At 47.4% G+C, this 13942-nt stretch overlaps 1 protein-coding gene across 7 annotated transcripts in view; it reads left to right on the plus strand.

Annotated features, from left to right (window-relative positions):
* The window catches only part of zmiz2 (zinc finger, MIZ-type containing 2), a 44155-nt gene that overhangs the window by 5685 nt on the left and 24528 nt on the right, over positions 1-13942 (plus strand). The gene's annotated exons all lie outside the window — the stretch shown is intronic.

The raw sequence follows: 13942 nt of genomic DNA on the forward strand, positions 1-13942 counted from the left end.
TGTGTGTGTGGACGGGGTAAAGGTCACTGAGCCTGCCCGACTTGACTCCTGAGAATTAGAGTCCCTGTTGTGCCAAAGTGCTACTCTCGTAATAAGTCAACCCTCGTTCTTAAGGGCTGTGGTTTGAAGATGGTGAACTATCAATAGTAATTGGCTTAAAGCAACACTAAAGCACTTTTCCTCTGTCGCACGCATGCTATTTGTTTATTTAGCACTGGCTTTACAAATAACATGTCCACAGACACGGCAGAGTATGTTGCACGATTTAATGAAAGTATTATGTATTGCGACATCAGATGCAAGTCAAATTTGTAGTTTCTTATGTCTCATTCCATCGAACTACAGATCCGCTACCCGATCTGGCAAACTTACATAGTGCGGTTATAGCCGATAGAGGGCCGCGAAGCGAATGCAGAAGTGCCGTTCACCCTGTTACGAGTTGATGAACCACTGAAACGATTTTGGAAACATTATATTAAGGTACAAAACACTCTTTGGTGTTGCTTTAAATCCTGATCCATAGAGGCCTTGGCCTGCTGTCTGTGCAGAAGCTGTATCTATCCATGCTGTATTAGGCAGCCGTGGCCTACTGGTTAGCACTTCGGACCTGTAACCGGAGGGTTGCCGGTTTGAACCCCGAACAGTAGGCACGGCTGAAGTGCCCTTGAGCAAGGCACCTAACCCCTCACTGCTCCCCGAGCGCCGCTGTTGATGCAGGCAGCTCACTGCGCCAGGATTAGTGTGTGCTTCACCTCACTGTGTGTACACTGTGTGCTGTGTGTGTCACTAATTCACGGATTGGGATAAATTTGGGATAAGAGACCAAATTTCCCTCACGGGATCAAAAGAGTATATATACTTATACTTATCTTTATTAAAAGGCCTCATCAGATTGCTAATGATGTACTTGGAGCCTCTCATTGTCTTTCCACCTCTCGGTCCCCCTGCCCAGCTGAGCTGACTCGCCCGTACTCTGTAAACAACACAAGCAGGCTCAGATCCTGCCTTAGGGCCCTGGGGGGCGGGGGGCAATGGGCCATAAGACTCTGTAAGGCCTCCTCTGTTTCCTCATCTCATCTCCTCAGATAAAGGCGTGTGTGTGTGTGTGTGTGTGTGTGTGTGTGTGTGTGTGTGTGTGTGTGTGTGTGTGTGTGTGTGTGTGTGTGTGTGTGTGTGTGTGTGTGTGTGTGTGTGTGTGTGTGTGTGTGTGTGTGTGTGTGTGTGTGTGTGTGTGCGTCCGTCCGTCCACACACACACCAGGAGGACCAGCAGGAGTGGTTCATGAGCTCCTCACTACAAACCGGATCAAACCGGGTCTGGACTATGTGCAAAACCGGTCATGATCAGAGTCACAGCTGTCTGAGTTTAGGCCTGATGGGGAAAGGAAAGGGGGACATTATTCTCAGAGTGTGCTAATCTCTAAACATTCTCAATAGACGGTGATTGTTCATGTGTGTGGGCTATTGTCAAGTTTGACATCATTTTATTGCATTGTTTTTTATTTATTATTGCATGTTTTATTTTTTGGCTTTGTCAGGTTATTGTGACTGATGGGAAAATTAGTTTAATTTTTAATTGAGCTGCTAGGGATTAAGGAGTATGTGAGAGTATCTGGGTGAAGGGGTGCTTTGGTGGCGTGTCTCCTTTGATAACCACACACACACACACACACAGGGAAAGGAAAGGGACAGGGTTGCAGTGAAATGGCCTGAAGACGTGAGGACAGAATGGGTGTGCGGGGGAAGGGCGAGCCGAGGTTAGGGGTGGGGGCAGGTAACTCGCTCTGTCAGGTCTGTTCCTCATTCTCTTACTCCCTTTCACAGCAGCTGCTGTTTGCTCTTTGTGTGTGTGTGTGTGTGTGTGTGTGTGTGTGTGTGTCCATTGCTTGGTTGCTTTGATCTCCTCTGGCCTTGCCTGGCTTCTTCTCCTTGCTTGACCACACAAACCCCCACTCACAGTCACAATGGCGGACGCAGCCCTTGGGTTGTTTACTCTGAAGGCGAAAAAAGGTGACGACACTTTGTGTTTGGTATCAATGCGTTGGGTCAGTGGGGCAGTGCTGAATACCTTTCTGCCAGCAGCAAGGAATCCTGGGAATTTAGTTTGGATTTGGGTGGGGACATCCACATCGCCAACTTGGAACCAGAAGTTTGTAGAAGCACTGGAGTCAGTTTCAACGGAGGGACTTCATGGGCTAGTCTTCAACTTGAAACAGGCTGCTGTTGCAAAAAGTTCCAAAAAATGTTAGTATTGAAAAAAGGTGTGTGTGTGTGTGTGTAAAGAAGAACAGTACTCAGTAAGACCTCAGTACTCTGTTGTCGCTAATGGCAGTAGAACGCATGGACTGTGTGGTGTCTTGCACTTGAAGCCTGGAGAAGCCAACATGTGTCTTGACAAAATTTGGAGCCAGGATAAGTACAGTAATAGAATCCTCCAGGTTTGCCCGGAACTGACCATATTTGGATAAATCTCCCCCATTTTTTAGTTCGACTGAGTGTACGGCCGTACGCTGTCCATTGTTTTATTTTTTATGGTCATGGGCTGGTACCGGTCTTACTGGTCTAGTGGGCCAAAAAATGGCGCCGAGACCAGCAAGCTCTGGCTTGGTTCTTCCCCAGTTCCGGCTGGCACGTGGCCCAGTTCCGGCTGTCACATGGCCCAGTTGAGGGTCTGATTCTCCTCGGGGAAAGTCCTGCAAGCCAGTGGATGATTGAGGGGATTGCCTAATGTTAGAAGTGTATCGTTTCTTCCTTGTTCGTTCGTTATTCAGTTTCCATGACCCCCTCTGGACTGCATGTAAGAGCTTCGATAACCACCGTGACCTTTGCTGTCGTTAATCTGATGATGCTTTCTGTCTGTGGCATTATGATCTATGAAAGAGGAAGGTTTCGTTTTGTGGCCTGTCCACATTTTGCATTGCTCTGTGTGTGTGGGTGTGTGGGTGTGTGAGTGAGTGTGTGTGGGTGTGTGGGTGTGTGTGTATGCAACACACTTTTCCTAATGGTGTGCTACTTCAAGTTCATGCAGAGAAAGACAAAGAGAATGAGATGCATCAAAAGCTCATCCCCACACACACACACACGCACACACACACACGGCTTTATTTTTAGATCACCGTGGTGACAGCTGTTCCAGATCAGAAGGATTAGGTGGTGTCTGTGTGCGTGCGTGTGTTTGTGCGTGTGTGTGTTTGTGCGTGTGTGTGTGTATGCGCGCTCAGGCAGCAGGCTACTCTTTTGGCCACCTGTGAATGATCGGCACCTCTGTGAGCCCATCACTCCACTCAGATCATCGTCCGTGGTTCTCTCTCTCTCTCTCTCTCTCTCTCTCTCTCTCTCTCTCTCTCTCTCTCTCTCTCTCTCTCTCTCTCTCTCTCTGGTCCCTTTCTCTGTCTTCAGCTAGTAAGAATGATTAGTGTAGTTGTTACGGTGAGAGTGCGTGCCGTGTGAGAGTGAGAGCGCAGGTGTGTGTGTGTGTGTGTGTGTGTGTGTGTGTGTGTTTGGTGCTTGGGAGAGAGAGTGTTATTGTAGACTGTTGCATGCTGGGTGTTGTGTGTGTGCTTGTGTGCGTTTGTGTGTTAAGCTTTTTTGAAGACCTGTGTGTAAAACAAGGAAGTGTGTTATGTATGAAAGTGTTGGAATGTGTTTGTGTGTGTGAGATGATGTTCCAGTTAATCCTGCACATTCCATTAATGTCGTGGTGTTACTCGAGGTTGTGAAGATCTTGATAGAAGTGTGTGCGAGTTTGTGAGCGCGTTCCATCTCGGTTGCCCAGACTGGATCGTATAAGTACATGTTTGAATACAAAAAAAAAGGGGCCTTTTGAAAACCTGTGTTGAACCTACAGGCCCACTGAGTCTCGTGTTTGTGATTTAAAGTAATAACTAATGTTGCTAATAATCATGCTAGCATAATGTGGCTTTAGACTGCTGCTGCTGCTGCTAACATGAGAAATGACATCTGCTCATTCAGCGTGAGCCTCATCTTTGATGTCAGCCTATTGGCTAATCATATGACCTCAACGCCTGCCCATTCGACCTCTGAGGTGCTGTGTGTGTGTGTGTGTGTTACTGTTTGTCTGTCTGTCTGTGCCCCCTCATGTGTAAAACTAGTCACCCCGGTGTCATCTAATGGCCATAGGCCTCCCCACTCCCTGCTCCTCCACCCAAACACACACACCCAACCCCCCTTACACACACACAGACACACACTCACCCCCCCCCCCCAACCCTGCTTACTGGTCATGCTCCTCCCAGCTCACCCAGCCTAAAACGTCCCCTCTCCCATGTTAGGCCCCTCATCCTCATCCTCATCCCCACCCCCCTGTGGAAGTGAGCCCCACTTATGGTCCACTGCTGTAATTGAGGAGCAGCAGTAGCAGTAGGATGAGGAGGTGGTCTGAGGGTCCATCCATCACTGAGGAGACAAATAACAAAAAGGAAGAGAGAGGGGGAGGGGTAGAATGGAGGGGGAGATGAGAGGGGAGGAGAGAAGGATGGCAGAGAGAGGAGAGGAGAGGAGATGAGACCCTAAAGACACAAACGCACACACAAATACCCACACCCACACATGTTGTAGAAAACCTGTACAAAAATATTTACACACACCTTTGACCTACCTGACAGCGATGACCTTGGGTGACTGTAATTACAACAGCTGTGTATATGTGTGTGCGTGTGCATGTGTGTGTGTGTGTCGAGGGGTGGGTAATGTGCAGCCTCATTTCACACCATCCCATTCCACAGTATACACACACGCACGCATGATTGGTTCCTGTTCACTTTCTCTGACCTGTCCCACACACACACACACGCACACGCACACGCACACACGCACACACACACACACACTTCCTTACTGTCTTGTGCTCACTCACACACACCCACACACCCTGTGTAATTCAAGGTCGCTCAGGTTAATAGACCCCCCTGAGCACCGGCAGCTGTGGAGAAGCGCTCCTGATGTCCAGTATGAGCCAAACCTATTGCCCACTGATAACCAGTCATAAGAGCCACAGTTAAGCTCTCATTCAGTGTCCACCAGCTTGCACTGACGCACGCTGTATGACCGGTGTCAGTGCTCACTGATGCCCCTGGTTAACGACTCCTGATGCCTCCTGAACATTGGTCAACCCGGATGTTCATCCTAGCTCTGAAAATGGGGAAATAAACAACTGCTGTGTAGTGTGACTGTTTTGGCTTAAATAGATCGATAGATAGATAGATAGATAGATAGAATGAATATGACACAGGAAAAGGGTGGGTGTAATTTGATTGGCTGGTAAGGTCAAATATCAGCAGCCTTCCACCAGAATCAGAGGGTATAAACCTTACATTCCATTTTCAGCGTCCCTTGATGGTGGCACTTGATTAACCACTCTTGTCAGTTAGCATAAGCGATTCTTTATGCTGATGATTTAGCACTGTTGGCATCTAGCATAAGCTATTCTTTATGCTGAAGATTAGCCACCCTGGAAGCCAGTATTGCCAGCCTTGATGCTAAGCATTAGTCACTGTTTATGCCCATCATTACCCGCCTAAATGCCTAGCAGCATTATCCAGTCTTTATCCCTAGTGTTGGCACACTGGCACCTGCTATATGGGCACCCGCTTAGGCCGGTATGGACCATCTGCAGCTCTCGGGGTGCTAATGGCACACAGACCGCTAATGCTTCCCACAGTGCACTGCATGGTGCTGGCGCTAATTAGCGCCGATGCGCTACCTTCTGTAAATTCAGAGTGGTTTCAATATAACATCACTCATTTGGGAATATACACTGAGAGTATAGAGTGAGTGAGTGATTTCGCTTGTAACTCACAATCACCTCTGCACTATTGGTGTAGGTTTGTTCTGTAGTTTCTGGAAGCGGTCAACTAATTAGATACGAAAAGTGACTTTAAAGTCCTAAACAGGCAAATGGGTGTGAATCAGTGGCCATAGCCTAAGCCTTATATAGACATGCATGAGATGACTAGGCCTGTCACCGAGACCGTGACAAGGTCTTTTCACACTGAAGTAGCATGCAAAAAGACACGATTGAGTATGGAGGACGATGACTTGCAGCTTCAGACTCGTTTTGATTGAGACACACATTCATACAAGATGCATAAGAAGCATGAAGGATAATGAAAGATGCTGATTCTGGTTCACAGTTCTGATTCTGGTTCAGTATTTCACATAAGGTGACAGGAGATCGTCAGCGATTGTGACTTATCACACACACACTCACACTTGGGTCTAGCACAGGATTGACCTTTCTGACATCACCAATGAAACAATGAACCATCAGACACATTACAACACACACACACACACAGGGGATTTCATGCCCCACCTTCTTGTTCCACCAGGAGCGGTGTTGTGTGAGAGTGTGTTCTCATTTTCGTGTGTGTGTGTGCGTGTGTGAGCGTGCGTGCGCATCTGTGTGTGAGCGCACGCAAGTGCACAAATGTCCATGTGTGTGTTTTTTTTTAAATATATATTTATCGGTGGGCCTTAAAATAGCTCCTCTGTCACATGGGGAAGTGCAGTGGCTTTTCATCCAGTGTTTCTCCCGCTGGGTGATGGAGCATGAAGACATAGCAATATGTACTTACGTGTGTGTGTGCCTATTCCATGCTGGGTGACTAAGCTGCAGCCTGTCTTTAACAGTCATGGGAGGTTTGCAAGTACAGTATCAAAGAAGAATGCAGATTTGCTAGAGGTGTGTGTGTGTGTGTGTGTGTGTGATGGGAAGGCATCGGACAAGCGAGGAGGCACTGGGGTTGGGACTCTTACTCATAGATATTTCTGACAAACGCACACACATGAAAACACAACGCTGATGCAGGCCTGTTGCTATGACGTCTGCAAGACACACACACATACCAGTCCAGGTGCTGATGCATGACTATGTAATGATTACCAAGGCTCAGCGCCCTTGGCTACAAACACACACAGACCCACAGGCAGCAAGTGGTAAAGAGAGAAACCTTAGTGTTCATACACTCACACAGACTCACACACACACACACACACACACACACACACACACACACACACACACACACACACACACACACACCACTTTCAGCGGTGCTGTTAAACTTAGTTCCCTTTTCGGCTGCTGTGGTTATGAACTGGCTTTTGGCTTCCTGGAGCGCCAGACAGGTCCCCCCTCTGCTCCCATCTCTCTCTCTCTCTCTCTCACACACACACACACACACACACACACACGCACACACGCACACACACGCACACACACACACACGTGCAGTGGGCACTACTCCTACAGCCTCCAATTGGTAGGGTTCAAAAGTCAAATATAAAAGTTGTGTGTGTGTGTTTGTTTGTGCTTGTGCATGCAATGGGTAGCATCAAGCTCTTGATGTGACTGTGATCACTTCCTGATTATCTGGAAACTAACAAGATGCATCATCTTCCTGTTCAAACCAATAATAATGTACCCCACTGTCATCCATAAATCACTCACTCATTCTCTTTCACACACACACACACACACACACACACACCACCCTGTAAGGTGAGGTTGACCGTCACATCCATTGCTCTGCATCTGATAGCATCTCCTTACACACTGCGCTCTGCCACTTGAAGAATGTTGCGTGCATGCGCGCGCAAAGCCATAAGCTGTCTGAGCCTGACTCGCTGGTCTGTGTCTGTCTCTGGGTGTGATTGAGTGTGAATTTGTGTCTGTTTGGGGGAGAGAAGGTGTGTATGTGTGTCTGTCTCTTTCTCTTTGTGTATGTGTGAGGGGTAGGGAGATTGAGTGTGTATGAGTGTGTTTGTGTGTGACCAAGTATGTGTGTGTACGTGTGTGACAGAGTGTGTATGAGTGTGTGAGCAGATTCTGTCTCCACTCATTAGCCAAACCATCCGTCAGTCAACCTGTTTTTCGTTTTACACCAGAGGAGAGGGAGAGAGGGAGAGGGAGAAAAAGAAAAAGAAAGAGGGAGAGAGGGAGAGGGAGAAAAAGAAAGAGAGAGGGGGAGAGGGAGAGGCAGAGAGAGAGAGGGAGGAAAAGAAAGAGAGGGAGAGGGAGAAAAAGAGGGAGCGAGAGACTGCAGTGTGCTGGGTCAGTCACGTTGCATGACTGAAAGGGAGGAGGGAGAGAGAGATAAAAAAGCACAAGGGAGAGGGAGGGAGAGGGAGAAAGAGAGGAGGACAGAAAGAGAGGGAGAGAGGGTGAAGGAAGGAAAGCGGAGAGAAGAGAAAGAGAGATGGAAAAAGAGCGATAGTGAGCAGCTGAGAGTGGGAAGTCAGACACGTTCTCTTCTCTTCTCCTTTTCATCCTCTTCAGAGAGGCCCTTGAACAAACCAGCTGACTACGCCTGTGAAGGGCATAGAGAGACAGACACACTGGTCAGCAGTGTCGGGCGAATCAATACAGCAGCACCCTCTCAGTGTCTACACACACGCACACACACACACACACACTTTTATCTTTTTCTCTCTCAGGCACACACACACACACACACACTTTATCTTTTTCTCTCTCAGGCACACACACACATGCTTGTTCTCTCTCTCTCTCTCTCTTTCTTTCTCTCTCTCTCTTTCTCTCCGTCTCCCTCTGTCAGACACATTTTTTTCACCACATTTCGACAACTTGAACAGAGAAAAGGCATTGACTGCCAATTCGACTGATATCATTCATGAGAGATGAACGTTAGCGGTGACATCTTCAGCAAGAAGGATTTGACAGGCATTTCATTGACTGACTTACACAGTGCTATTGATCAACAAGCAAGCCTTGTAGAATTGTTTATTTGGATCTATTGTTCTGTCGGGCTTCTTCAGTAGATGTGACTGGCTCTGGTGTTCTTCCCTGCGAATATAATTGTAGAACGCTATTGTCGGTTTGTCAGGTAGGATGAGAGAGGCAATTTTCATTCAGCAAGTGGAGTCCTCCAGTCTTCAAAGTGCTTAATTGACACGAGACACCAGTAAATCACACCCAGACGAGAGGAGGGAGTAAAAGAGTGCAGCAGCCAATGATGGCTTTTCACCAGGGGGGCTGCCATTACTGTCACATTAGACAAGCTAATGGCGGAGGCTACACTGCTCTTAGGGCGGGGGTAGTGGACACGCACCACACTGCCTTTGAGAAGATGGGGGCGTTGAGGAGAAGCTTGTGACCGATCTGTTCTTTGACCTCTGACCCCAAGTGCTGTGCATCCCTGTGTCTTTCTGTCGAGCTAAGCAGCCTTTTAGCCCAACTTGTCACGCCGTGCCGCCCACATGCTAACCAGTGTCGCTATGAGCACAGTTAAATGGCCTGTTGGGCCAGCTCATCACATTAACTGTGGTTCACATGCTAACCAGTGTCGCTACAAACTGTTAGATAGCCTTTTAGCCCGGCTCCCCACGTTAGCTGCGGTTAACATGCAAACCGGTGTCGCTACAAACTGCTTACAGATGGCTCATGAATCATGAAGGAGCCCCATTCCGCCCGGCGACTGGCGACATCACACACACTTTGATATGTTTGTGGGATCCATCCGGCACATTTAGCTTTGTGCGCTGCGCGCTGTAAAGCTGCTAGGCTACATACTGATAACATCACCTATGTCTGCCAAACAAGAAAGATAGTGTCCCGTGATGGAGAGGCTAGCACTCAGGGTTAGTCACAGTGTTCATAAATAAACATCCTGCCCTTCTACATAGGGCTTTTACTTTGCTACGCTCAGTGTTATTGAAACGGTCTCTATTGCTGGTTCCTGTGGAAGCACTATCTCAATTGTTCCAGTTGACTCTATGAACTATGCCGTTTTTTTAGCTTAATTTACCTTAAGGTAACAGCTTCGGAGTCATTGGAATGGTTATATGATTTTTTACTGGTTGAATGGTGGCCGTCTCGCTTCCCCCTAGCGTCTGTGAGCAGAAAAGCCTCGCAACTTTGGTCCATTGAGCCGCCGGCCTCAGAATCAGAAAGTCTCGTGGCCTCGCGTTGTAACCTATTGCTTTATGGCACTCCACACATACCCGCCAAACACCGGCTGGAACAAAGTAGCGTTGGAGTTTCTCACATATTCTTCATAGCAGAGCCAGTGAAAAGAAACAGAAAGTGAGTAAACTGCTGTCGGAGGAACAGGGAAAGAGGAAACCGCAGACTGACCGAGCAAGGAATGTCGTAAAATATATACTCCAAAGCTATAGGGGGAGCTTTGTAGAGAAAACGGCGCGCAAAAAACGGTGAAGGAATTGCAAAAACTGCATAAGGTCCCTTTAAGCTTCTTCTCCTTCTGACTTTCACATTCTGTTATGAAGTACCAGACTTTTTACCACTTTGTGCTGTGAAGAACCCTCTAACATTCTAAAGAACCAATATGATTCTCTGTTCAAAGTGTGTGTGTGTGTGTTTGTGTGTGTGTTTTGTTTGCTGGCTGATTAAATGTGCCTGTGGTCAGTTTGTCCAAAGGGAGGTGGCAGATGGGATTTGCATGGAAACAGAAGAGCTTTGCATAAGAGAAAGGCAAACATCGATCATCTCCAACCAGGAAGAGATCGCTCAATACTACAGGGATTCCTCTACAGACACAAACAGTGATCTTACTCTGTGTTCAGAACCCAGAGGATTCTGGGTACTAGCAAGCAATCTTTTTCTGGGTACTACCAAACAATCTTCTTTTAGTATGAGACCAAACCATCTTAATTTTGTGTGTATATGTAGGTTTGTGTGTGTCTGTTTATATGTAGGTGTGCATATATGTGTGTGTGTTAGTATGTGATACTGGTTTTACATGCCACAAGCAGGTATAAATCCACTGTCCACAACTACATACCTGAGAAAAGCTTTGTGAGCCATCTGAACCTTCAGCAGGTGCTGCAATTGAGCTGTGTGAGATAGGGGAAACTCATGGGAACAAACTGGCATCTCTGCCTGGTTACCACATCAGGATTGAAACCTTATCAAGGCATTTTCAGTCAAAAGTCTCACTCACTCACTCACTGACACACACACACACACACACACACACACACACACACACACACACACACACACACACACACTCTCTCTCTTGCTCGTGCACAATGATTTTAGGGGGAGATGTACAAGTCAACTAATTTTGTGTGAGAGTGTAAACATGATTTTTGTGATCATGATTTTGTATGAGCGCATAATTGAGCATATGTGTTTGTGTGTGAATGAGGGTACGGATATGAGGGTATGGATAATATCTTCATGCCAAGAGCGGAGTCTGTACTGGAGCACTAACACAGAGGGTCTTTTCTTTCTTTCTTTTTTTTGACCTCTCTCACTGTTTACTCCTTCCTTTATTGCTTCATCTTTGTTTTCGTGTGTGTGCGTGTGTGTGTGTGTGTCCATGTGTGTGTCCTCTGCTCTTGTCGCTCTGTTGCTGCTGTCCTAACCTGAACCCTCTCAATCACTAGAGAGGGAGGGGGAGAGCGCGAGAGGGAGAGAAGTGGCGTAACTACATAGAGATTGACAGTGTGTACGACTATGTGTATCTTCTTTTGTGTGTGTGTGTGTGTGTGTGTGTGTGTGTGTGTGTGTGTGTGTGTGTGTGTGTGTGTGTGTGTGTGTGTGTGTGTGTGTGTGTGTGTGTGTGTGTGTGTGTGTGTGTGTGTGTGTGTGTGTGTGTGTGTGTGTGTGTGTGTGTGTGTGTGTGTGTGTGTGTGAGAGAGAGAGAGAGAAAAGCAGTCAGGGCAGAGGTAGGGCTCTGCTGGCCATGGCTGGAGAAGAGGGAGGGATTTAGTGATTAGTTCAGAAGGCCAGAGAGAGAGATCCAGGGGAGAGAGATGCACAAAAGCAAGAGAGTGAGGGGAGAGCGGTAGAGAGACCGAGAGAGTGAGAAAAAGAACAGCGTGTTCTGTTCATTCCAGGACATGAACAGTTTGTGCTGGTAGCAGTAGAGTAGACACACACACACACACACACACACACACACACAGCAGAGAGTAGGGAACTCTTGTAGAGTGTCACAGGAAATCTCCTAATAAAATCCAGGGATGAAGAATGGTCATGATAAAAAGAAGTTTGTGTGTGTCAAGTAGCATGGCAAGGGTAATGTGTATACCATCTTGTTTGGTACTTCATTTAAGTGAAGGCAGTGGACTCTGCCATGGTCTTTGGTCACTGGCGCCTAATTAAACCATTAAAATACACACACGCATGCTCACAAACGCACACACACACACACACACACACACACACACACACACACACACACACACACACATACTCTCTCACACACGCTTACACACAAATCTTAATTAGCTATAAGGTTGATACAAACAATCTGTACAAACAAAACAGCCAGCCATAAATGTGTTTGTGTGTGTGTGTGTGTGTGTGTCGGTGTCGGTGTGTGTGTGTGTGTTGGCAGAAGAAAAGGGCAGTGCATGCCATCAAGCAGCAACAACCTTGGAACAGCCAAGCCCCTATTATAAAAAACAGACGGAATAGTAAACATGTTCCCACCCTCTTACACACACACACACACACACACACACACACACACACACACACACCCCTCTGGCTCATCTCTTATTATCCTTGTAGGTGTCCTCCCTGATAAAGTCTGTCACTCGTTTCAGAGTGCCCCTCCTCCCTTTCCCTCTCCTCTGCTTTCATCTATCCCTCCTTTAAAGCTGTGGGGTGTCTGACCTAAATCTGGGAGGAGAGGAGAGCAAGCAGGGTATATGGAGGGAGAGAGGAGAGAGGGAGGAAGAATGGGAGGGAGGGTTGATGGGTGTAGAGAAAGCAAGGGATAGAGAGAGAGGAGAGAGGGAGGAAGAATGGGAAGGAGGGGTGATGGGTGTAGAGAAAGCGAGGGATGGAGAGAGAGAGAGGAAGGATGGGTATAAAGAAAGCAAGGGATAGGGAGAAGGAGATGGAGGGTGATGGGTATAGAGGCTGGCAGCAAATTAGCAAGTCTGTTACTGGAGGTGAGACAGGCAGACATCTACCTGTGTGTGTGTGTGTGTGCGTGTGTGCCCATTTGTGTGCGTCTGTGTGTCTATCTCTGTGTTTGTGAGTGTGCTTGAGTGTGCTTGTGTGTTTGTGTTTAAGTGTGTGTGTGTGTGTGTGTGTGTGTGTGTCTATCTCTGTGTTTGTGAGTGTGCTTGAGTGTGCTTGTGTGTTTGTGTTTAAGTGTGTGTGTGTGTGTGTGTGTGTGTGTGTGTTTGTTTGTAGGGGCATGAGGGGTAGGGTTAAATTGCTGCTGGGGTTCATTGTTGATGTTGATGCTGTTGTTAATAATTGAATCAGTCACACACACATGTGCCTACCATACACAAATGGCATACACACACACACACACATCACTCTGATTTCTCTGTCTCCCTCCCTCTCTGTCTCTCTCGGTCTCACACACACTGAGATGCAGATGCTGTCACAGCTGACAGAAAAGCTGTGACAAACACACACACACACTCCTCTCTCCTCTCTCCTCTCTCCTCTCACCTCCCCTCTCCTCTCTTCTACTCTCTTCCTCTCTATTTTCCACATCACATTTTTCTCCTGTTCCTTCTGATATCAAAGAGCTATAAATAGCAACCCTACCCATCCGCCTGCTCAACCCCCATGCCCCCCCCCCCCCCCCCCCCCTCGGGCAGGAATGAATCTACATCAACAGCAGTGTTTAAAACTGTGTGTGTGGACTACAAACACATTAGGCTAAAGCTCAGTACTCAAGCCACAGTTCTCCTTGAGCCCTACCTCTTATCACATATGGTGTGTTTTCATAAAGTGTGTGTGTCTGTGTGTTGATTGCAAACACACACACAAAAACACACACAAAGTGCTGCATGAACAGAGTCAGTGATCCTAGAATCCTACCGGCCCTCCACACACTTATGTTTTTCTGATGTGTGTGTGTGTGTGTGTGTGTGTGTGTGTGTGTGTGTGTGTGTGTGTGTGTGTGTGTGTGTGTGTGTGTGTGTGTGTGTGTGTGTGTGTGTGTGTGTGTGTGTGTGTG

The sequence above is a fragment of the Alosa pseudoharengus genome, unplaced genomic scaffold (assembly GCF_046254945.1).
Source record: "Alosa pseudoharengus isolate Yale_2024_CS ecotype anadromous, Long Island Sound unplaced genomic scaffold, YU_APseudo_1.1 YU_APseudo_1.1_scf_14, whole genome shotgun sequence".
In the NCBI taxonomy this organism is placed as follows: Eukaryota; Metazoa; Chordata; class Actinopteri; order Clupeiformes; family Clupeidae; genus Alosa; species Alosa pseudoharengus.